The sequence below is a fragment of the Monodelphis domestica genome, chromosome 3, assembly GCF_027887165.1.
Source record: "Monodelphis domestica isolate mMonDom1 chromosome 3, mMonDom1.pri, whole genome shotgun sequence".
NCBI lineage: Eukaryota > Metazoa > Chordata > Mammalia > Didelphimorphia > Didelphidae > Monodelphis > Monodelphis domestica.
In genome coordinates, this window is record NC_077229.1 from 482,129,833 (window position 1) to 482,154,608 (window position 24,776).

The window sequence follows — 24,776 nt, forward strand, 5'->3', positions numbered from 1 at the left end:
ATTAAGTATTTTAAGGTCTATTGTTCAGTCTGAACCTGGTGAGGCTGGGACTTTCCTTAGGGTGAGTTCTCAGGGGATAGGGACAAACTTAGGATTCCCCAAAACCCAGTTGACAAGAGCAAAAACAATAAGTGAGATGAGGAAAGACTTTGCTATCCTCCTCAATCCTTTATTATGAATTTTCCAATTCTCTCCTCACTTTAGCCTCTTATTTCCACCAATGAGTTTCCCAGGATTTGTTCTGGAGCAAATTTACATGGATAGTAGAGCTTGGTTATTTCTAAATTTCTTGCTAGGACTTTAAAGCATAAATGTCCTTAAATAATGTGAAAAAATAATAATAAATAGGTTTATGAGGTGTAACCACAAAAATGAGGGTTTCAAGACTGTGAATTGCCAAAACTGTAAAAATAAATTTTAGTGTCTTGATTTAAATCAAAAATAAGTGGTCGCCATGGGAAAAATTCCCAAGTATGAAAATACCCAAGTCTGCTGTGTTTTAGGGAGATTTTAATTAATACAAATGAAGGAAGTAAGGAAAGGGAGAGAGAGAGTAGAGAGTAAATAGTATGAAGGGCCTAGGCCAAATGGCCTAGGCCTGAGCCTTAAGAGAGACTAGTCAGTCTTTAATCACTCACCACAAGATCGTCCTAAAGCAAAACTCCAGTCCTTCACTGAAATCCTCAACTCCTGAACTGAGTTCAAAGACCCAGTTCCTCCAACTAATTCCAAACTCCAACTAATTTCAGAGAGCCAGCTGTTCCAAACTAACTCAAAACTTCCTCCCTAAGTTCAGCTCCTTTTAAAGAGAAATTTCTCTTATGTTATCTCCCCTAAATTTTCATATCTACCAATCACAGTAGATGTTTTCCCCAGGACTGTCCATTCTTAGTTCACATCTTCTTTTGTTATCACCTTCTCTGATTAGATTATATGTTCTGAGTATTTCACATCTCTTTGCTAAGCTTGCCCTTAATAAGTTGCTTGACCTTTTAGTGATTAATTTAACCATTATAGGTACTTAGTACCCTTTTGTATTAGATCTAAAAATAGACCTAGCTTAAGGTTTTATCTTCACTATAAATATGAGTTGGGGACTTTTCATTGTTCAGTAAGGAGTTTACAACTTTATCTTCCCCTAAGGCACTGTCATGAGTAGGGTGGACTGATTTTAAAGTTCCCAATACATTCCTGATCAAGTACCTCCATTTGTTACAATAGGGGAATAGCTTAACCAAATCTTCTAAGGTACAGTCTGAGCAGTTTTTAAGATTCACAATCCCCCCTGATGATCATTGGGAGACTAGTCTCCCCATTGATCATTTAACATAATCATCTTGTAGTCCTAAAGCACTTCAAACTACAGATATATACCATATTTCAATTTTCAGCAAGATAGCTTTTTTTTTAATTGTCAAGGAAAATGAATAGGCAATTTACACAGGATGAAATCAAAACTATCAGTAAGCACATGAAAAAATGTTCTAAATCCCTTCTGATTAGAGAAATGCAAATTAAAACAACTCTGAGGTACAACCTTACATTTAGCAGACTGGCCAATATGGAAGCAAAGGAAAATGATAGATGTTGGAGGTAATGTGGCAAAATTGGGACACTAATACTCCTGGTGGAATTGCGAATTGGTCCAACCATTCTGGAAGGCAATTTGGAACTATGCACAAAGGGCTTTAAAAGAATACCTGTCCTTTGACTCAGCCATATCACTGCTAGTGGTACCTCAAAGAGATAATAAGGGAGAGGGGGGGTGGACTTGTACAAAAACATTTATAGTGTGAACTTTAGATTAGTCCACCCTACTTAGTCTAACAAAAACAGCAATGTCTACACCCATACTTTAGGATTAAGTATTTAGGAGGATGGCCTATGACAGACATGAGCTAGCAAATGACAAATCAGAAACAACTGACAGATCCCTGGGCTGTCTTAAGTCAAACTTAAGCTACCTTTGGTACATGTAAGATGCAGGAAAGTGATGTAAAAACTGTCTATATATTTCGTGTCACTTCCTCTCTCCGGCCTCTTTGGTGGCAATCAACATTACAACGGTGGAGAGTCTGGCAGAGCGTGCTGAGCGTTTTGGAATCTTGGGTGGCAGCTGCTATTGTCCGGGTTTAATGGTGAGTTTTCCTTGATACCATACTGGAGGAAGCTGAGTAGCCTAGTTCAGGTGAGGCATCTTTACTGAGCCCTCTTGGAGTTTAGGCTGATTCTTTACATTCCAAACACTGTCCTCTTAGAAACCACTAATCTTCTTCAGAGACCTTGTGGCAGAGGACTTTGAACTCCCCCTGGCACAGGCCAGGCAGGAGAAATCCTATACCCTTTCCCTCTCCCTTTTCCTTAATTCCTTCCCTCTCTATTAATTAAACCACCATAAATTTTGCAAACTGACTTGGGTATTTTATTTGGGATATTCCCTGGTGACCAAGAATTAATTTAGATTAGGTCACAACCCTAAAATTATCCTTACAATAGCCACACTCTTTGTAGTAGCAAAAAATTGGAAAATGGCGGGGGGGTCCATCAATTGAGGAATGGATGAACAAATTGTGGTATATTTTGGTGATGGAATACTATTGTGCTAAAGGGAATCATGAACTGGAGGAATTCCATGTGAACCGGAATGACCTCCAGGAATTGATCCAGAGTGAAAGGAGCAGAACCTGGAGAACATTTTACACAGAGACTGACACATTATGACATAATCAAATGTAATGGACTTTCCTACTAGCAGCAATGCAATGACCCAGGACAGTTAAGAGGAACTTGTGAGAAAGAATACTATATGGAAATGCATTCGAAAAATATGTGATCAATAAAGTAATGTGATAGGAATATGATTGGGGATTTTGACTTTAAATGATCATTCTATTACAAATATTAATAATATGGAAATAGGTTTTGGACAATGATACATGTTTGACCCAGTAGAACTGCTTGTTGGATTTGGGAGGGGGTGAAGAAAGAGTTGGGGGGGAGGTCATGAATTATGTAACCATGGAAAAATATTCTAAATTAAAAAAATTAAAAAAATGTGTCATAAAAAACATGATTTTGTTAAACAAGTTAACAGCTCTGTTTTAAGTACCTAGTAGATGGTGTGGAAATGGACTTAACTCTTTTAGCAGAACTCTTATTTTTCAATCATATGCCTGAGCTGAGGACCAAAGTCTTGCTCTTACCTTCTTTTTATAACTACTTAAGTCACAGCTCTTTGCTTCTGAACTTAGTTCAAAACTCAGATGGCCTACTATGCTTTAAGTTTAGAAATCCAACTCTTCTGTCAAACGATTAATATTTTTATTCCTCAAGGAATGTTTAATGGCCTTGGAAGCTGTGTGAGAATTGTATGAGAAAGAAGAGCCTGTTATCTTTAACCTTGAGCTTAGTTTCTTGACTTTGGCTTCATGAATTTAAAAGAATATACTTATTTACTTTTGAAATTCTTTCCTTTTAAAATTTTGAGTTCCAAATTCTCTCCTTCCTTCTCTTCTCTCTCCTACCTACTGAGGAGGCAAACAAAATATCAATTATACATGTGAAATCATGCAAAGTGTATTTCCATATTAGCCATATCACAAAAATAAATAAGTAAAGTGAGAAGACTCTACCTCAATTTGCACTGAGTTCATCAGTCTCTTTTTGGAGGTAGATTTTTTCATCTCGAGTCTTGGATCATTTTATTGATCAAAGTAGCTAAGATTTTTACAATTGATCATTATTGCAACATTGCTTTTGTTGTACAAAAAGATCTTCTGGTTCTTCTCACTTTACTTTGTATCAATTCGTATAGGACATTTTTTTTTCCTGAAACTACCTTCATTACCATGTTTTATAGAACAAGTATACTCCATCACGGCCGAACAGATGGAAGAAACCAATAAGAAGGTTCAACGGCTGAGAGGGCAACGCAGCAAAGCACTGTGGAGTGCTTAGGTCGTGTTGGAGCACAAAAGACAACATGGCCATCCAATGCAGCTGAGGAAGTCTCCAGGTGTAACAATTTTTCGTGCCAATGGACCCAGGCTTCCAACGCCGAGAGAGTGGGACTGTCTCTGTGCATAGACTTTTCCTCTTAAATCTCCTTCACACACAAGTGTTTTTGTGCACACTCATCTACATCATAGATGAAAGCGCACAAAGACAATCGTCATTCTTGGTTACCGAGAGACTACTACTACTACTACTACTACTCCATCACAATCCTATGCTACAACTTGTTCAGTCATTCCTTAATTTGCCTTTCTTTAATCAACAGTTAGAGCATTTTTTAAATATAGATAGCTTTGATGTCTTCTGAAAACTACCTGCCTACATTTTTTATCATTTCTAAATTGGGGAATGATTTCTTTTCCTATCATGTCAATAAAAATAAATCAATTCCATACATATTTGAAAAATGAGACTTTATCAGAGAAACTAGCTATAAAAATCTTTGTCTTCATTGCCTATGGCATCATTTAACAAAATGTAATTTCCTATCTCTTTTAATCAGGTCTTTTTTGCTTTTGTTTTGTCTGAGATCCTGATTGCTAACCTACCTTTTTTAACTTCAGATGAAGCATAATGGAATCTACTCTAGACCTTTATTGTATCTCTGTATGTGTCCTGTTTCAAATGTGGTCCTATAAACAACATATTGTTGGATTCTGATTTCTAATCCATTTTGTTATATTCTTCCATTTTATGGGTGAGTTTGTCCTATTATTCACAGTTATGGTTTTTTACTGTATTTCCCTTCATCTTATTTCTTTTTGTTTATCCTTCTCTTTTTTGTCTTGTCCCTTCTCAAATGTTTGTTTTGCTTTTGACCACTGCCTCTCATCACACACAAAAAAATCAGCCCAATCTGCAATAAAACAACTGAGGCAGACTCTGAGCCAATAGCTAAAGTAAAGGAATTTGTCCTCCTTTAATCAATAGGATCTCAAATTTTCCTCATGATCTAAGATGCTCTTTCCTTCCAGATTTTTGTAACCCATAATTCAAACCTATTTTTATAACTCATATTTCAAAGATGATACAGCTAATACAGAACAAGATACAAAATCTCATTGGTGGTGTCATGGTCACATTGGTGGTCACAAATGGGTAGATCTCCACCCAAGGCTGAGTAATGGGCAGACAGAACACCACCCCAAAATGGGAAATTGGGCAGGCAGAAAACTATGCAAAATTGGACAACAGAGAGAAAGAACCAAGAGCTGAGGGGCTCCTAAAATAACTGGGGGCATCCCTAGTCACAAGAAGGACAAGACAAGGGTCATCTTTAATGACAGAATGGGCAAGATATATGTCCATCACTGACTAAAGATGGATCATAGTGGGGCAGCTAGGTAGCTCAGTGGATTGAGAGCCAGGACTAGAGACAGGAGGTCCTAGGTTCAAATCTGGCCTCAGACACTTCCCAGCCGTGTGACCCTGGGCAAAGTCACTTGACCCCATTGCCTAGTCCTTACCACTCTTCTGCCTTGGAGCCAATATGCAGTATTGAATCCAAGATGGAAGGTAAGGGTTTAAAAAAAAAAAGATGGATCATAGGACAGGCAATAAAATGATTATTTCCCCAGGATGGATAATTGAGGGAAATGTTAGAGAGTGAAAGTCTGAAGTTCTGGTGGTACTTTCTTTATGCTGGTACTTACTCATAAAGCCACATAAGTAGAAGTCCTTTAACTAGGACATTTTTGTGGCTAAGCAAGTGCTCTCACGTGTCCTAGTCTAATCTAATCCTAGCCTAATCTAAACAGATGCTTAGAGTTCAACTGGTCTGATATATGAAAAAGCTATTTTTTTAAACCTGATGTGAGTTGGATCAATGTGATTAAATTTAGGTAAAGCAAGTAATCTCTTCCTCTATGTGTTCATTATACAAAACTGAATAATACTGATTGGAAACAAAAAATACAAAATAATTTCCCACATTACCTTAAACCTTTTTACCATTCCCTCCTGTATATCTCTTATCTCTTTCAACTTCCTATATTCCTATACCTTTCTGTGCCAAATAGGTATATATTCTTCTCTCTTTGAATCTAAGAGAATGAGGTTTGAGGATGGCCTTGGCATTTGCCCTGAATTTCCACTCCACCATGAAAGATTGTGTTCCTTTTTTATGTGGGTAGAGTTCCCCTTCCTTTTCCACTGCATTCCTCTTTTTTACCCCTTCATTTTTTGACATCATGCTCTGTTTATGTAGACTGCTTTTAATTCCTCTATTTTATTTTTCAAAGTGCATTTTCTTCAGTATTTTTGTGCCTCTTTTGCCAAACTATTAATTGTTTTCTTAATTTTCATGCATTTCTTTCATTTCCTTTCATAATTTTTCCTCTACCACTCATTAGGATAAGAATTTAATTATCATTTTTCTTTGAGACTTTGCTTTTAACTATTTTCACATTGTGTCTGCTTCTCAGTTTATATCTTGATTTTTCTTGCCACCACAGTAGCCTTTTAAGGTCAAGTTGGTGTTTTTTTTTTGTTGTTTTCTCATTTTTCCAACCTATTTCTTGACTTTGAAATTTTTGTTAAATTTGGGCTCTGCTCACCTGGGAGTAGGGATACACTGTACTGAGCATGAGAGTTTTTCATGCTGCTGTTTTCAGAGCTAGTTATGGGGATCTACAAAATTTGAGTCCTTCCTAGTTAGCAGAAAAGATGTGATCACTGCTTTCCTAGTTTGCACTCTGTTTTTGAGCCAGAAATACTCTTGTTCCCCTGCAGCTTTAAGCACTAGTGCTTCTCCTGAACCTGGAACAATGACCTTGCTCTCTTGTAACCAGAAAAGCTAACTCTTCTCTTGGCTTTGGAACTGAAACCATATCCCCTACTTCCTTTTGGCCAACCACAAGCATTTCTTTATTCCCTGGAAAAGCAGCCCAGAACTGCATATGGGCAAAGAGTTGCCAATAAGTACCAGCTATACCCAGTGCCTGCAAAAGGGCCTTTTATAATTTCTTTCTGACCAATTGTCCCACCCCCTTACTGGCTCTAGGCTGAAAACTACCAAAGCTGTTGTATGCCTTCCAGGCCAGTCCCAGGCCTAATGTCATAGACTTCTGCTGACCTCCTAAGTTGTCTTAGCCTGAAAAAAATGTCTCATTCTGATGTTGTTGGCTTTTTTTTGTTATTCCAATCAAAGTTTTATTTGAGAAGTTATTATTATTATTAATTATTAATATATATCATATATAACTATATATATGATATATAATAAATATTATTAATGTTAGAGTGTAATGTTGGGAAAGTTCAGCGGGGTTGCTGCCTGTATTCTGCCATCTTGGCTTCATCTCTCCATGAACATTAAAAAAAAAAATTACAACTGAATCTTAATATACAGTTCCTTTCCTTTAGGATCTTCTATAATTTATTTTATGTACTTAAAAACATTATTCTGAGATGGAGTCTGTAAGTTTTACCAGACTGTTAAAGGTGTTCATGACATACAAAAAATTTAGAACTCATGGACTAGATAAACCCAGGTTTAGAGCTAAAAGAAACTAAAAGAAAGATAACTTAATACAACTGTGTCATTTTATAGATCAAAGAATTGAATTCCAGACATGTGAACTGACTTATCCCAAAGTTATACAAGCATTAAGTAGCAAAACTAAGATTCAAAGTCAAATCCCCAGACTCTAAATCCTATATTCTTTCCTTCACTTCATATATATTTTTTTAGGCAAAATGAGAAGGGCAACCATGAGAAATAGCCAGAGAACTTTGGAAGAAAAGGAAAAAGAATAGTCTGTAAAAGAGGTATTAAAAAATAGGAATTAAAAAATAATGCTGTGGTTTCTTTTGGGGTTTGTGGTGCACAGGGAACCTGGAATGAGTGGCCAGAACAAGAAATGGACCCCTGTGGCTGACTTCACCCACCATGGCCATGCTAATTGTTTTGCGGTCACTGGAGGCAAAGATGAAACAATTCATATCTATGTTATGAAAAAGAAGGTAGAACATGGAGCACTGCTACATCATAACAGCACAATAAATTGCCTGAAATTCTTTGGTAATGGGCACTTAATCAGTGGAGAAGATGATGATTTGTTTTTGGGATGCAAAGAAATGGGATTGTTTGAAGTCTATTAAAGCACATAAGGGACATGTGACTTCTCTTTCTGTTCATCCATCTGGCAAATTAGCACTATCAGTGGGAACAGACAAAATATCATGGACATGGAATCTTATTGAAGGAAGATCTGTATTTATAAAAAATATAAAACAAAATGCTCACATAATAGAATGGTCCCCTGGTGGAGAGAAGTATATAGTTGTCACAATGAATAAGATAGACATCTACCAACTTGAAACTGCATCCATCACAGGTACCATCACCACTGGAAAAAGAATTTCTTCTGTTACATTTATTTCAGATTCCATACTTGCTGTGGCAGGAGACGAAGAAATTGTAAGGTTGTTTGATTATGATCCACTAATATGTCTCTGCGAATTTAAGGCTAATGAAAACAGAGTAAAAGACATTTACAGCTTTGAAGTTGCAGAGCATCATGTTATTGTTACAGCATTGAGTGATGACTTCACTAAAATTTGGAGTCATAACCCAAATAAGAAGACTCCTCCATCCTCTATGTGAAGTAAACACTAAAGCCAGACTCACATGCCTTGGAATGTGACTGGACAAAGTTGCAGACACCAAAGATCAGCTTCCTCCTACTGCAGCCCCTTCTATAAAAGAAGAACAAAAGTTCAAAACCAGCCCCCCAAAATCTGATGATTCAGAAGGAAAACAGCAATAATCCAAGAAATTTGGTTGGTTGAATAGTAAAAAACCAACAAAAGCAGAAAGCCTAATGTCAATCAAGAAAAGAAAATTGGAAGGTTTACTAGAAAAGAAGAAATAGAAAGTACAAATCAGAATAAATCTTTGAAAATTAAAAAAAAATAATGCTGTGTATAGGGTTATATAATTCTATATAGGGTCCTCAGGATTACATTTCTTAGAGTGTTTTGTTGCTGCCATCTCTCTATAGGGAGTATAGTTGGGGTTAAATAACAAGTAGAACTGATGAGTTCTCTTCACTTGTAACAATGGAATCTCATACCACTTAACTTTTCTCAAGATACCAAGTAAAGTATCATCTTCAAAATCATCTTTGCAAAAAAAAAAAAGGTAAAAACAGCTTTGGTGGAATATGTCTCACCTCTTTTCTCTTTGACTCATCAGCTATTCCATTACACTTAAGTACAGATAATTCTGATCTACTCCATCTGCAAAGGGGTCCAGCACTTATGGGAGAACTATTACAAAGGCTTTCACTGCAGTGAAAAGCAAATGAAAAATCACCCACACACTTCCACCAGAACAAAGGTACGTTTAAAAAGAAATAATTGTCAGATGCTGTACTAGTTATAGACCTGTGATATGACAAAAATGATGAGATTTATTTGTTGAGGCACTAGAGCCTTGTGATTCTAGTGTCTGTCTTCCATGTTTGTTTCTGCTTCTCTCTATTTGTGTACATATGCATACACATATCTTTTATTTATGCATAAATATATCTAACATCTGCCTAAATACACACAAACACACCTAATAAGTCTTAGTCTTTAATTTATTTGGTCTCTCTGTATTTTATGACACTCTCAAAAACATTTCTGGATGCATTTCCCAATACTTCCCTCTCTTGGTTCCCTACCTGCTTCTTTCTCAGTCTCCTTTTCTGGACTCGTGAATGAAAGTCTCTCAAAAGTCTTTCTAGGTTCCCCCTTCTATTTTTTACATTTTCTATTTTTGGCAATCTCATCAGTTCCATGGATTCAATTATCATCTCTACACAATTCTTAAATCACAAACTGATTAGTGAATATCCACCAGGATGCACAATCAGTGTTTCAAACTCAACATGCCCAAAACAGAACTAGTTATCTTACCCACTAAAGCTATGGATTTCTGATTCTGATTTTCCTATTTCTGCCAAAGGGTTCTCAGAGCCATTCTTAATTATTCTCAGTCATTCACCCAACAAATACCCAGTCATTTGCCAATTCTAGTCAATTCTATCTCCTCAGAATTTTGCATTCGTTCCTTCTCTCCACTCAATCAACTGCTAATATACTCTGAGCCATGATTGCCTCTCACATGAGGCAATAGACTCTTACTTGGACTCCTTGTTTCTAGGGGCCTCCCTCTCCAATCCATTCTTCACCCCAAATATTCAAATAGATCCTTCATGTCATTCAGAGGGAGATATCACTTTCCCCAAACAATTAGATTACGTATACCATAAGTCTGCCCCAGAGAGTATACTCAATAATCTGGGACTTTTCTTCTTTTCTCTTACCAATACTGGGACAATACTGGAACTGATTAGTTATCTTTTGCCATGGGACCTATTCATCATGGGGCCACCTCAGTTCATACATTTATATAATAATATCATTTACAGTATCTGATCTTTTTTCACAGTTTATTTTTAATGTATTAGCACAAGCTCATATCTGCCTTTCCATTGCTCTCTGAATGATACTGTTTCCATTGTCCAAATACTATAATGTTTCATGATTTGTAATCAAATAATATCACTGGTACAAAATTGGAACTAAAAAGATAGACCTTTATTTCAGGGAGAAATTTAGGATAATTAAAATGGCTATATAATTTTCTAAAGCTCTAGTCTGCTTTTCTCTTATTTAATTCTGAACCCAACTCATTGTCCACTTGTAATGTCTGTCCAAGATATGTATACTGATGGATGAGCTCTGTAGGATGTCTGTTTAACTATATTAAAAACTGAAGACATTCTTCATTCACTTGACTTTTCTTGTGTGTATGTGACTAAGCTACGCTTTTTACAGTGATTGTGAGTCCTGTCCAGTGGACCCTGCAATATTTTGTGACTTGTTGCAACTGATAAAATGTCATCCACATACAGAAGCATTTGTTGACTGTGGATAATTCCTCTTCAAGTTGACTTTGTACTTTCTTCTGCATGACAGTTATGTTCTTTTAGTAAGATTAGTAAGTCCTTTTTTAATGCCTCATTTGATATTTTTTAAACCCTTACCATCTTAGAATTAAAAATAAGTATTGGTTGCAAGGTAGAAGAGTAGTGAAGACTAGACAATTGGGAATAAGTGATTTTCCCAGGGGCACCCAGCTAGGAAGTGTCTGAACCATTGAACCATCTAGCTGTCTCTTCTCACTTGATATTAATGATCAAAAGGTTACACATTGTTATATCCTTCAAAGAATCATATCCAATTCTGACACATGCATAGGAGACATTTTGTTGGAAAAGAACCTTAAAGGTAGCCTTTTGCTTTTTTTGAATCAAAATTTTTGAGTCAATAAACAGTAAGCCTAGGGGAATTTAGCATTCTTCAATTCTTTTTCAGTTCTATAATAGGTAATATATGTTATACTGTAGGATATTTACTTGTGAAGTTTACTGATTCCTCCCAAACAATACCTTTGCCAAGGATGCTCATTGTGTATATTCTCGTGAAAAAATTATATTTGGATGAAAAAGTAGCCTTATAGAAAATTTTGATTTTCTTTTGTTCACTTTTCAGTTTCATCATTAGATGTCCTCTGGATATCTTTCTTTAGTTAGGTTTTTTGTCAAACTTTAATTTGATTTCATCTTGCTCTGCTTTTCTCTGTATTATGAAGTGATATTATTGCTCATAACTTTCCACCAACCTTTAATATAAGATTTTGTAAATAAGTTAATGTGCTAAAACTGATATTGGCCCTTGGTTGCCTTATCTCTCTATTTAGCAAGTAAGGAAAATGTGTGCTAAGACACTTTTTAGAATATTTTGATCTCATAACAATTGATTTACATCAAACTTCAATATAAGATATTACTAATCTATGTTGCAGTCCTTTAATTCATACTCTGGAGATTTTTTCCCTTTGTTAATTTATTTCTATGAGTCAATTTTTGTTTTAAAGATATTGCATATATTTTCCTCATTTTTTCTTCTAATTTTGAACTAACTTTGATATAAATATGCTAAGCACTGGGGATACAAAGAAGGAGAAAATATAGTTCCTATTATTAAGGAAATCACAGTATAATGGAGGAGGCAATGTTCAAAAGCTAGACATAAACAAAATAAACCCAGGTTAATTTGGAGATAATTCACAGAGGGAAGGAATTAGAATTTAGAGACATCAGGAAGAACCTTCAATAGAAAATGAGATTACCTGGGATCTAAAGCCAGGAGAATTCCACTGGGGAACAACCAATGAAAATGCCTGGTGACAGGAGATGGAATGTCTTGTGTGAGAAACAGTGAAGAGGCCAGTGTCACTGGCTTGCAGAGTACTTGGCCATGGAAGCAGGATATAAGGTGTAAGAAGACTGGAAAGTTTGGGGCTAGGGGCTAGGTTATGAATGATTCTAAAAGAGAATTTTATATTTAGAAGAAAGGGAATTTACTAAATGTTGAATACATTTCTGGCATTGTGAAGTAAGCACTGGGGGATCAAGGAGCTTATATTATAATGGGTGAACACCATACATAAAGGGGAGCAGAAAAGGAGGAGGAGACATAGCATGATATGGAGATATATGTATGGTATAGAGCTATGGTGACAAACCTATGGCACAAATGCCAGAGGTAGCACTCAGAGCACTCTCTGTGGGCATGCACACTGTTGCCCCAGGACAGAGTTCTTCAAAGTTCAGTGCTAGAAAGCCAGAGGAACCCAGGACTGGGCTGCTCCCCTACCCCTCACCTAAAGACATTTCTCACAATACCTGCCCTTTTAAAAGGTTCACCATCACTGGTATAAAGGCTTGGTTCTTATCCATACAAGATGGAAGCTTGCCTATGAGAGCCCAGAGTCCCAGGGAGGGAATCCAAGGTTCCAGTATTATGGAAGGAGTATGAAAAAAGGGATAAAGGCTTGAGTGGAGACACTATGGTGTGGAAATGACTGGAAAGAGGCTTTAAATGACACAAAGGGTTTATCTTTTATCCTAGACTAAGAAGGAGCTTTTTGTATCAGGAGACTGACATGTGCTTTAGGAATAATATTTGGCAGCTGTGTGGAGCAGACATTGTAAAGAGGAGTGACTTGAGGCAAGGAGGCTGATTATGAGGCCATCATCTCTCCAGGTGGTGAGGGTTTGAACTAGGGCTGTGGCAGTGTGAATAGAACAAAACTGAAAACAACCTTTATTACAAATATAATATTTGTGTCATGAAGCTCTGCTACAAAAACTACAGGTAGTGCTACCTGTAGTAGCTCTGTAAGAGCTAAATAGAATGTTGAGAAAATCAGCTTCTTTAGGCAAATTTGAATCGATGGTTGAGAAATGTCTGAAGTGTTTCTCCCTGTGGAATGAAAGAAAAGGTGCATGTTTTTTTCTGTGACTCGTAAGAAGTGAAGATAGAGAGAAAGAAAAGGTGATGGTCAAATTAGATTATAAATGTAAGAAAACTGCTTTGCAAACCTTAAAGCACTATATAGGTGTTAGCTATTATTAATTGGTGAAACCCGCATTCGAACTGTTGTTATATATCATGAAGAGAATTCCAAGAAGAGTTTGTGAGGAGCTGACAAGAACAGTGTATTTCAGGAAAAAAATATTTCCTAGAATTACTGATGAGAAGGCAAAGAAAAATGGAATAAAAAATATCTTAGCTTTTTTCCTAAGAGACTAAATTTAAATGTGTTGCCTCAACTAGAAAAACAGGGGAGAGAGTCAAATTAGTGGTCTCTAGGTTCTTTCCATGCCTAAATCAATGATGCTTTGAATTCATATTGAGGAGAAATATGAAGAAGATTCAATTTTTTGTATTTGAAGTTCTGTTACTTAGGAAATTTTTTCAACTAGGTCCCAGAGGACAAAACTAGGAAAAATGGGTCAGAAAGACACATTTAGAAAGAAAGAAAATACATACTTCTTCAAATATGATCCCCCCCATAACATTCTAGTCAGACTGTATCTGTCATCCCCTGGTCTTATCTTGACCTTGTTTTGCTTATAGGCTTGCTATCTCTCATGGCTGGTATAATCTCTCTCCATTCCTTTTCTTGTTGAAGTTCTTCTGACTTTGACTTTAAAAAGGCAGTTCAGATGCCACCTCTGCCATTAAGCCCTCATCAGGCTCCTGAGTTAAAGGGTCTCTTCCCCCTTCCTTAATGTCTCCAGTTGCTCTCTTTGTTTTTGTTTTTTAAATTTTATTTATTCAATGAACAGTATTCCTTGGTTACAAGAATCATATTATTCCCCGCCCTCCCCTGCCCCCACCCTTCTCATAGTTGACGCACAATTCCACTGCGTATTACATGTGTCCTTGATCAGAACCTATTTCCATGTTGTTAATGTTTGCACTAGGATGATCATTTAGAGTCTACATCCCCAATCATATCCCCATCGACCCATGTAATCAAACAAGTTGGTTTTCTTCTGTGTTTCTATTCCCACAGTTTTTCCTCTGAATGTGCATAGTGTTCTTTCTCTTCAATCCCTCCAGGTTGTTCAGGATTACTGCGTTGCCACTAAAGGAAAAGTCCATTACATTTGATTGTACCACAGTGTACAATGTTCTCCTGGTTCTCCTCTTTCACTCTGCATCAATTCCTGGAGGTCATTCCAGTTCACATGGAATTGCTCCAGTTTATTATTCCTTTGAGCACAATAGTATTCCATCACCAACATATACCACAATTTGTTTAGCCATTCCCCAATTGAAGGGCGTCCCCTCATTTTCCAATTTTTACCACCACAAAGAGAACAGCTATGAATATTCTGAGAATGGAACTTCCAGCTAAGAAAAGCAGGAGGAGCACTTGAGGATTTAGCTTCTTCTTCCCTTTTGAACTGAGAAGAGGAAGGATCAATTTCTATTGACCATATCTAGCTACTAATCCCTCATTTCATCAGAAAAGATTCAGACTAACCATCTGTCTCATAGTGATTGGAAAGAGATTTTTTTCCCTTTGGGGAAGGCAATAGCCTATCCTTCAAAAGACTCCTTCAAATACAATCATCTTGAACCTACAAAGATACTAAGATCATCTGAGACTTAGTCCCTAGACTTAAGCTTCAATCCCCTGAAGAAACTATAGGAGGAAAATAGTTCAGGGACTTTCTGTCCCTCTTTCCTAACCTATTATACCTCCCCCCTATCTCTCTCTGCTATTATATCTATCTCTATATTTGTATCTGTATCTATATATACACACATGTATATATGTATGTATAAAATACATATGTATATCTATAAATATCCCCCATCCTCCATTGACTACTACATAAAGTTCAGACTCCTTAATGTCATTCAAGGTCTTTCGCATTCTAGCCCCAATATATTTTTTCAACTTTATGTCTCACTACTTTCTAACACTCTAGTCAATCTGGTTACTGACTAGGTCTCTAATAAATACTACAACTTCCTCCCTCTTCCATTTTGCTACTGAAATTCTCTTCATACTGTAAGAGGGAAAAGACAGATAAGAGAGTTTGCAGAAGTTTGAAAACCAAGGTTGGCTCATGCATTGAACACAAAAGGAAAAGGTTCCAAAGAGTGCCAGGAACCTATTTAAGGATACAAACAGAGTTCTGGAGGGGAAGTGTTCCTGTCTTTTGGTAAGCTTAGAGAGAGCACTCCCTGCCAGGGGAAAAAAATGGACTTTCTGTTGGAATTCATTGATCCTGATTCTGAGATTTCTTCTATCAACTATTCTGTCTCCAATATAGAGATTTTATCCACCCAGTTTTCATCTGTTCCCACTGACCTTGTTCCTGTGTTCTAGTTGCCTACTTGACATCATATTTATTGAGAAGAAGCCAACCTGAGACAAGAGATCTGTCTGTCAGCAAGTGAAGCTGCAGCCATTTTGGCTGGACCCTTTAGGGTGATTTTGCCATTCACCTTCACCCTCCCAAACCAACCTGAACTATAACTCATCTAACAACAATATTTGGGGGGCCAATAGTTAGGATAGTCAGGAAACTAGATAGGGTTTTGGGATTCAAGGCAGTCAGAGTAGAGGTAAGCAGCAGCAAGACAAGAAGAAAAGATTCTTAAGGATCTCTTATATTGGTGGGAGGAAAACTAGAGAAATAGTGTTTAGGGAAATCTTCCTTTGCCCTCCTTCCTTTCCCTGTGGTAAAATATTGAAATAAACCCTTTTTGTAAAAAAAAAAAAAACAGTAGTCAGATTGCAGTGTACCATTGAATCAGGTCTGAGGCTGGACCTATAGCCTGATACAGACAGAGTAGAGCACTTGATCAAACTACCATCTGTCCAAGTCAAGTAATCTACTTATTTCAATACCAAAGTATTACAAAAGATGGGAATAGTCAATTGGGGGAGGGGGGGATTGTAGAAAAGATAGATATACACACTATAGTATTAAGGGTAAAATAGAATTGGGGTTTTAATTAAGAGTTTAATAAATTAGTGACAGAAGTGGGAATTCTGTCAAACTGTCAGACTGCCCAGGTTGGAAACTTGAACCAAATTCCTGATGGAATTCTGTGGTGCTATTAGGAGTTGGAGTTTTCCAACTGTCACTCTGTCTCTGGGGCTAAGTAAGGTCCTAGAGGCTGCTTTTCCTGACTCTTTGGCTATTCCCTTTGAAAACCTTGGGAATACCAGATTTATAGTATGGGAAGAGATTGACAAGAAAAAAGCAAGAAGATCCTTTGTCTTTATCTCTGTAAGACAGCAGAATGAAGACAAGGATTTGGCCTTGCAGGCTGGGAAGCCATTTCTGGTTGACCAGGTTCAACTTTGACTGGACTGACAGTATAACAGTGACTGAAGAACTTTTGGAGACAGTGTTGGTTTTTTTTAAGAAATAAATATAAGATACCCACTGAAAAGAGCCAAAGATCCATGTCACACAAGTGAGTGGTTTAACCAGGAATCAAAGTCTTGAGATTTTGAAGTACTCTTTCTACTTTACTTTTATTACATATTTTTCAAAAGCAAAGGAAAATCAAGGCTTTTCTGTTGACCAAAAGCCATTCAGCCATGAATAAATAGATTTAATTGATGGGAGGAAGATTGGTAAGTCAGAATCATGGGTTACTTCCCTCAGAGGCTAATAGCATTTTTCATTTTTATTGTTCTCACTTGGCAGGATAAAGGTGGCATTTCCTTCCCACTGAGGGGAGAGAATGTCTGAAAGGGGAAGGTAGCAAAGAGTGGTTCTGCCCAAAGGAATAGATCATCCAATTGGGAATAGCTAAAATTCTGGCTACCTGTAATCATTCAGCCACTCTAAAGAATATATTTTTTAAACTGAAAATGATCTGTGGATTCATTTAGGTTTGATACATTCTATATTCAGAATTTCTGGACAGTTTTATTGCATTATTTCCTGAATGACATGATGACATAAAGTTTATTTGTTTTTTCAATCTGTCATTATCAATCTAGGAGACCTATGATCCTTATGTCATCTATTAACTCATCATCCTGTATTCAAGATCAATGTGTTTTGAGTAGAAGTCATTGAAGAGCCAGCTCCCAAACCCCTTCTTTCCCCTCCCTGACCTCTAGCCCCAGGAGTTCCTGTTCGCCCCCCCCCACCCCAGGAATTCCTCTGCACTCCTACCACAAAAGTGTATAAAAAGCCTGCAAGCCCCAGACATTTTTAGAGCTGTGCCCAAACTGCAGTTTGTGAATAAATCCCTCTTGTGTGTTACATTGTTGGTTATTGTTTCATCTTTGGGATCATAACCGGGCACTTCATCCTGTGTTCATTTAACATTACTGTTTCTTGATTCTATTCTGGATTGTCATTCTTATCAGTATACAAATAAATTGTGATACAAGTATATTCCCAATTTGTTATTCTTTCTTTCACTTCTTTGGAGACAATTGCCACTATGAATTCAAGTTTTTCTTTTCCACTTAATTGGGGTGGGGGACAGGTCATTTTGCCATTTGTTCCTATCTCAACATGTACTTGGTCAGTCACTAAGCATTTGTTATATAGTGATATAGAGCACTTGCTATATATCATGCACTTTGCTAAGTACTCCTATAAATCATCATCCAAACTCCATTCAACACTTCCTGTCAATCTGCTTCCTCATTCCCATCCCCCTTAACTCTCCCAAACCAAAGTTTTATTCTAACTTTGACCAGCCCTTCCACTATGCCCTCTGGGATGCCTGTTCCATAGACCATCAACTTCCCTTCATCTTAAATGTATTCCTCTGTCATTCCTTCTGGCTGCTAACTCTTACTGAAAACTGGCTTTCCCCTAATGACCCAGCCTCCCTGACTTTCCCTTCCATTACCCTTCCATTTTGAGACAGCAGCATCAGGAAGGGGAAAAAGAGGTGGGACAAGAAAAGAAGCTAGTTTGTCCCATGTTTTTACCCCTGACTATAAGATGTTCTTCCTGCCCCTAAATGCTTTCTACTTGCTACCTGTGGATGATGCCCATCTGAATGCCATGGGCTGGGCACCATTTGTCAAGTTATTTACAGGTCACAAAATGGGATAAGAGAAATGTGTTTGGGACCAGGAAGGTCAAAGACAGACTTACAGACAGACACAAGGCCTCATGCTGATCAGTAACAAAGGTTAATGATTTCCGGTAGTATTTTATAGAGAAAGTGATGTAGGCTAAGTGATTAGGTAAGCCTTTTGCAGGGACAATGTTTAGTAATGATTTACAATCTCAGTACAATGACTTAGTTTACCTCACCAAAACTTAGAATTTTCTGTAGTATAATAAATCACAGGTAAATATGTAACCATCTAGCCAAGCTTCTTACAAAATTCCTGAATCAATAATTTCTTGGAATAACATTCAGTTTCTGTAGGAAGGAGTGGAAAGGAACGGTTTGGGGCCTCATATGATGCCTAGGCTATGTTGTTTGGCTTTATTTAAGTTATGTAGAGTCATCTTTTTCTGTTTCTGGAAGGGTCCAATAATGAGTGGTCAGGAAAATAGCAGGTACAATTAAAATGACCCAAGAACCTGTATCAGAATCTTTGGTTGCCAAGAGAGACCACTGACCATTAATTTATTGATCATTGCTAGCTAATTAATAATTTCATTTTCAATACCCGGAGCTTTCTGAATTCAGGAGAAATGAATAAATTAATGAAAAAGCATCTATCTATCATGGAGATCTGGTGTATGCCCAGTAATTCATCAAACAAACTTCACTGTTCTGGACAAATAGAGTAGCATCTGTTCACTGGAGATGGGATGGAGGTGGACCAATATCAAAATAGGTCAGGTAGACCACTGGATAAAATATGAAGTAAGATCTGGTCTGGGGCTGAACAAGCTGAATTTTTTTTTTTTTTAAAAACCCTTACCTTCCGTCTTGGAGTCAATACTGTATATTGGCTCCAAGGCAGAAGAGTGGTAAGGGCTAGGCAATGGGGGTCAAGTGACTTGCCCAGGGTCACACAGCTGGGAAGTGTCTGAGGCCGGATTTGAACCTAGGACCTCCCATCTCTAGGCCTGACTCTCAATCCACTGAGCTACCCAGCTGCCCCCACAAGCTGAATTTTTACTCGCTCTCATGGAGGATATTTCAGCCAAAGAGGGGTTGGGGGGAAAGTTTCAAAGCTGAGTGGATGAACTACCTCATGAATTAAGGACATGATTTCTGGAGCTCCAACCCTAGCTTTCCTGGTGGAAAGAAATAGAGCAGTGACAGGACAATTGACAAGATTGTGTAGGTGGAAATCTGAATGGGATGTGAAATGAAAGTAAGGAAGGGTATTCAGTATGCATGGAATGAAAGTCTTCAAATTATGATAATCTTAAAGGTCTAGTGTCCTTATTGGCTGAAGTATAGATTTCAAGAGCCTCAATTAGTGAACTGATAAGAGCCAGCTGTCTTCATTGAGTCAGAGAGATTAAAGAAGTGAAAATATGTTATTTTAATTGATCAAAGAATTTAGCCATATAACACTTCTACCATCTCTTACAAGAGATATAAAGTTTTACTTTTTTAAAAAAGGAAACTAAAAACAAAAACACTTAATTCCCTTGAAATCCTAAAAGCTATTGGTAGGGTATTTATCCTGGCATGAGTCTTTTACATCCCAATTCTTCACAGCTTTATTCTTTTAGCAACATTGGAGTCACATTTTGGATAACTTGCCCTGAATTTCCCCTGTTAGCTTTTACACCATCACTTTTTGCTAGCAATTTAACAGCTCAGCAAAAGCTTTCAAGACACATTAAATGTGTTGTATTATCCCTCTCTTCCTGTGGATATCACTTCATCGAGTGGTACAGTCCCTAGTAATTTCTTCTTCCAGGAGACTAAAGGGCTGACAAATAGAAGTTATTTTTCCTCACCATCTGTATATATCTGAACCATTATAGCCAGGACCTTAGGGACTTTAAAGGACAGTTAGATTAATCCCCACCTGCATTAGATATCTCCTAGTTCAAAAGTATTATATTAATAGAAAATACAAAAAAATACATTTTCCACTAAAAAGAAGCATACTTCAAGTTCAAATAATTTAAGGGAAACAGGGTATTATTTTTCTGGGCTTGTGATTAGGGATTACTTAGAGATGTACAGACAAACTCAATGTATACCTTAGTAATCTCCAAAGTCTAGTTTCCAGCTTTTTTTGTGCTTTTTCATTGTCAAGATCATGCTGGGGGAAATGCTTTTAGACACAAAAAAGAAAAACCTTTTTAAAGCTGGTTTGGCAATTTGTCACCCTATGAAGTGTCAGAATTAGAATTAAAAGGTGACCCCTGGCATTGCCTTCTAAATGGGATTTTGAATGGAGTAAAACCTAGGTACTAACAATTGAGGAAAATAACATTAGCCTTATTTATTTCAAAAAACTGTAAAACTTACCTTAGGCAGTTTTGATTTTCTGTCTAATAACTAACAGCAAATTAAAAGGATAAGGAAATGTGGTTCTTTAATACTTATCAGCACTTTAAGATAGACGAAAACAACAGCCAAATAAAACTGATACAATATTCAAACATTCCTTTTATGAAATGGTCTCCAGGTCTCTTGGCATCCGAGCTGTCTTATATTTGAAAACTCTGATGCTTATTACCTTTGTAATTTTTGGCAAATGACGTAACCTACTTGGACTTTCGTTTCCTCATTTTTGTAAAATGAGAGACTAAATGGCCTCTGGAGTCCTGTATAGCTCTAAATCTATGATTTTATGATTCTAAGATATAGGCTGAGTACGAATATGTCACAAAGCAGCAAGCCAGAGGGGAATGAGTATCTATGGCTGAATAAAAAACCCAACTGATAAGCAGATAAACTAATGAAAGCACCATAAAGACAGAAGGAAAAAAGAATAAATACTTCAAAGAGGAATTGAAATTCAAATAAGAGGACAGACAATGAAGTGAAACTATTACATGAAAATGAGGATTCTTCATAGATTATGGAGTAATGATAAGAAGATGCAACATAATTAAACAAAGTGGTAAAACCTTTAAAAGAAAAAACAATCAGGTATTAGCTTAGGTTCAAAGTTCTTAATGTAGAAAGTCAAAACACAAAGACTGGGAAACCTGTTGGAGAATCTTATAGGACCAGAACTGGCCAGAAGGTCAAAGGCAATGATAAATAAAAGGGGAAGAAGGAGCAGGAGAAGAAAAGGCCAATTCAATTCACTGAGCACTTATTAAATTCCTGCTGCATTCAGGGAATACAGAGAAAAACATGAAAAAAATCCTTTTCTCAAACAAATGCATTCTCCAAAGGGCATGAGAAGGGGAATTACAGGTACATACAGAAGGAAATATAAGATATCTGAAAAATAAATATAAAGGAATTTTGAGGGTGGACTCTAGAAACTGGGGTTATGAAGTGAGATCCACTTGTAGGAAGAAGCACTCAATTTGAGCCTTGAAAGGAGTTTCTGAGAGATGGAGGTGATGAGGTTGGGGGTGGGAGAACATTCTATTCATTTTCCTGTACAATAGAATGTCATATGTGAAGAATAAAAAATATTCGAGTTTGGCTGAAATATAGAGAGTGTAAGGGGGAGTAATGATTTGTAATTAGCCTGGACAAATAGATTGCTGTGAGATTTTGATGGGCTTCTAATGTAAAGCAGAGAAATTTGAATTTTATCCTAGATGCCTACCTATCTATACCTACTGCAGCTCCTTGGGCAAGGAAATAATGCATCTCTCATCTGTCCATTCAGTTTGGCAGCAATGGAGAGAATGAACTGGAAATGGGAGAGGCTTGAGGAAAAGAGACTGCTTAGGAAATTATTTCTATAGCTCAGGTGAGAGGTGATAAAGGCCTGAATTAGGATGGCTGCAATATTTGTGAATGCAAGAGATGTTGTGGTAATAGAATCAATGAGACGTGGTAGCCAAGAGTGCATGTGGGATGAGAGAAAGTCCAGGATAATTTCGAGTTCAGGAGCCTAGGTGTCAGAAAGAATCATTATTACCCTTGACAGAAATAGGGAAGTGAAGAGGTGAGTATTTAGGGAGAAAACAATCGTTTCTGATTTTCAAAATCTTACCTTCTGCCAGAAGCCTTTGCCAATTTCCCTTAATACAGTAAGAAAGGTAGGAGACAAATTAGGAAAATAAATAAGCATGATAGAAGAAAATCATGAAAAAAAGTCATCAGTGGAAGATGGCAGTGTAAAAATGTGCTTGCTCTCTAAATTCCCCACAAACAAGCAAAAATAATACCTGAGAGTCAACTCTAAAAGTGGCAGAAACAGAAAAGAATTGGACATGAACCAGAGCAACTAAGGACAACTTGGTTAACATTTAAGTCAATTAGTATTTTTTTTAAAGCAAATAGAAACTATTATAAATAAAATGTAACTGCAAATTGGTCTGAAAGCAGATATCTTCTCCAAAAAAAATCTGTTAAAATAAATGAAAAGAAAGCATTAGAACCTATCTAATTAGCATAGAAGTGACTCCTAGTTTCTCAGAGCTTGTCAAAATGACTGATGTCATAATATATAAAATAGTATTTTGATCCAATTATGTTCTGCTCATTTGTAGTTTTTTCCCTTTAACATTATACACTCAACAAATATCCATTTGTATTTTATTCATTTCTGTATTTGTTTATTGGCTATAAAACTAATAACTTATGAATAGCATGAAAGGGAATAATTTATCCAGCTTTATGTAGTATATTTTTGTAATAACTTCTGACTGCTAACTTATTCCACTGAATGTGGGGGGAATGCCTTGTATTTTTCTATTTATTTCCTTAATTTTTACATATATAGATGAAATGGGGCTACTACTATGAAAATCTCTATAAAGAGAGATACCCAAAAAAGGACAAAGTTAAGCAAGATTCAAACTCAGATTGTAAACATTTTGCTTGAAGATAATTCATAGGAAAAATACATACATACCACAATTAACTTAGAATGAAACTATAGGGATGAAACATTACTGTTTGGATGTCTGAGCAATAAAAAAAAGCCCAAAACTTAAAAAAAAAAAAGCAACCAAGGACAAGGAAGGTCTTTGGCCATAGTCTTGCCTGATTGAAACTTAAAGTACAAATACGCCTAAAGAAAAACCACAAAATCAATAGGTGGCAAGTTTGGTGGCAGATACTAACAGTCAACAATCAATCAATAAGCTATGAGTGCAGATGGGTGTCCTGCAGCCTCAGTTCTGGAGATTCTCACCCAACCACAGCTAGGTGTTAGGTTCTGCCTAGTCAGGATTGCCCTTCTGTAATGATTGAAAGCTTTATTGACTATTCTAATTCATTCCATTTCTTTTTCTGCTTTTATTGCTGTAGCTAGCATTGTTAGTACAATATTAAATAATAGTGGTGATAACGGGCATCCTTGCTTTACGGCAATCTTATTGGGAAAGTTTTTAATCTTCACCATTACAGATAATACATGATAAGGGTTTTAGATAGATTCCATTTATCACTTTAAGAAAGTTTCCATTTATTCCAATGTTTTATAATGTTTTTATAAGGAATGTATGATGTATTTTTCAAGGTTTTTTCTACATTTTTTTTTAAATAATCATATGGTTTCTCTTAGGTTTGTTCTTGATATGTTCAAATATGCTAATGGATTTCCTAATATTGAACCATCTATGCATTCCTGGTATAAAACATATCTGATCATGGTGTATGATTCTGGTGCTATAATGCTATAATCACCTTACTAGTATTTTATTTAAAAATTTTAAAAAATTTTGCATTAATTTTTATCAGGGATATTGGTCTATAGTTTTCTTTCTGTGTTTTATCTCTTCTTGGTTTATGTACTGATACCTAACAAATGATATATTTGTGTCATAAAATGAGTTTGGAAGGATTCCCTCTTCCCCTATTTTCCCAAATAGTTTATGTAGTATTGGAGTTAGTTGTTTGAATGTTTGGTAGAATTCCCTTATGAATACATCTGGCCCTAAGGCCTTTTTCTTACAGAGTTCATGGATGATTTGTTCAATTTCTTTCTCTCTGATGGGATTAATTATTCTATTTCCCCTTTTGTTAATATGGGTAATTTGTAGTTTTATTTATCATATATTTATTCTTAACCATTTAAATATTAACTATTTATATATATTATTTATATTCATCTATTTCTCTTAGATTGTCAGATGTTGGCATATGTTTGGGCAAAGTAAATTTCAATAATCCTTTAATTTCTTTCTTCTTCTTGGTTGTGATTTTGCTTTTTTCATTTTTGATACTGGTAATTTGATATTCTTACTTTTCTTTAATCAAGTTAACCAAGGGTTTATCAATTTTACTTGCTTTTTCATAAAGCCAACATCTTCTCTTTTTATTATTTCAATTGTTTTCTTACTTTC

The 24,776-nt window shown here is 36.4% G+C and overlaps 1 pseudogene; it reads left to right on the top strand.

Moving 5' to 3' along the window:
- The first annotated feature begins 7,809 nt into the window (after window positions 1-7,809).
- Window positions 7,810-9,085, top strand: LOC100618781 (p21-activated protein kinase-interacting protein 1-like; annotated as a pseudogene).
- The last annotated feature ends 15,691 nt before the right edge of the window (window positions 9,086-24,776 follow it).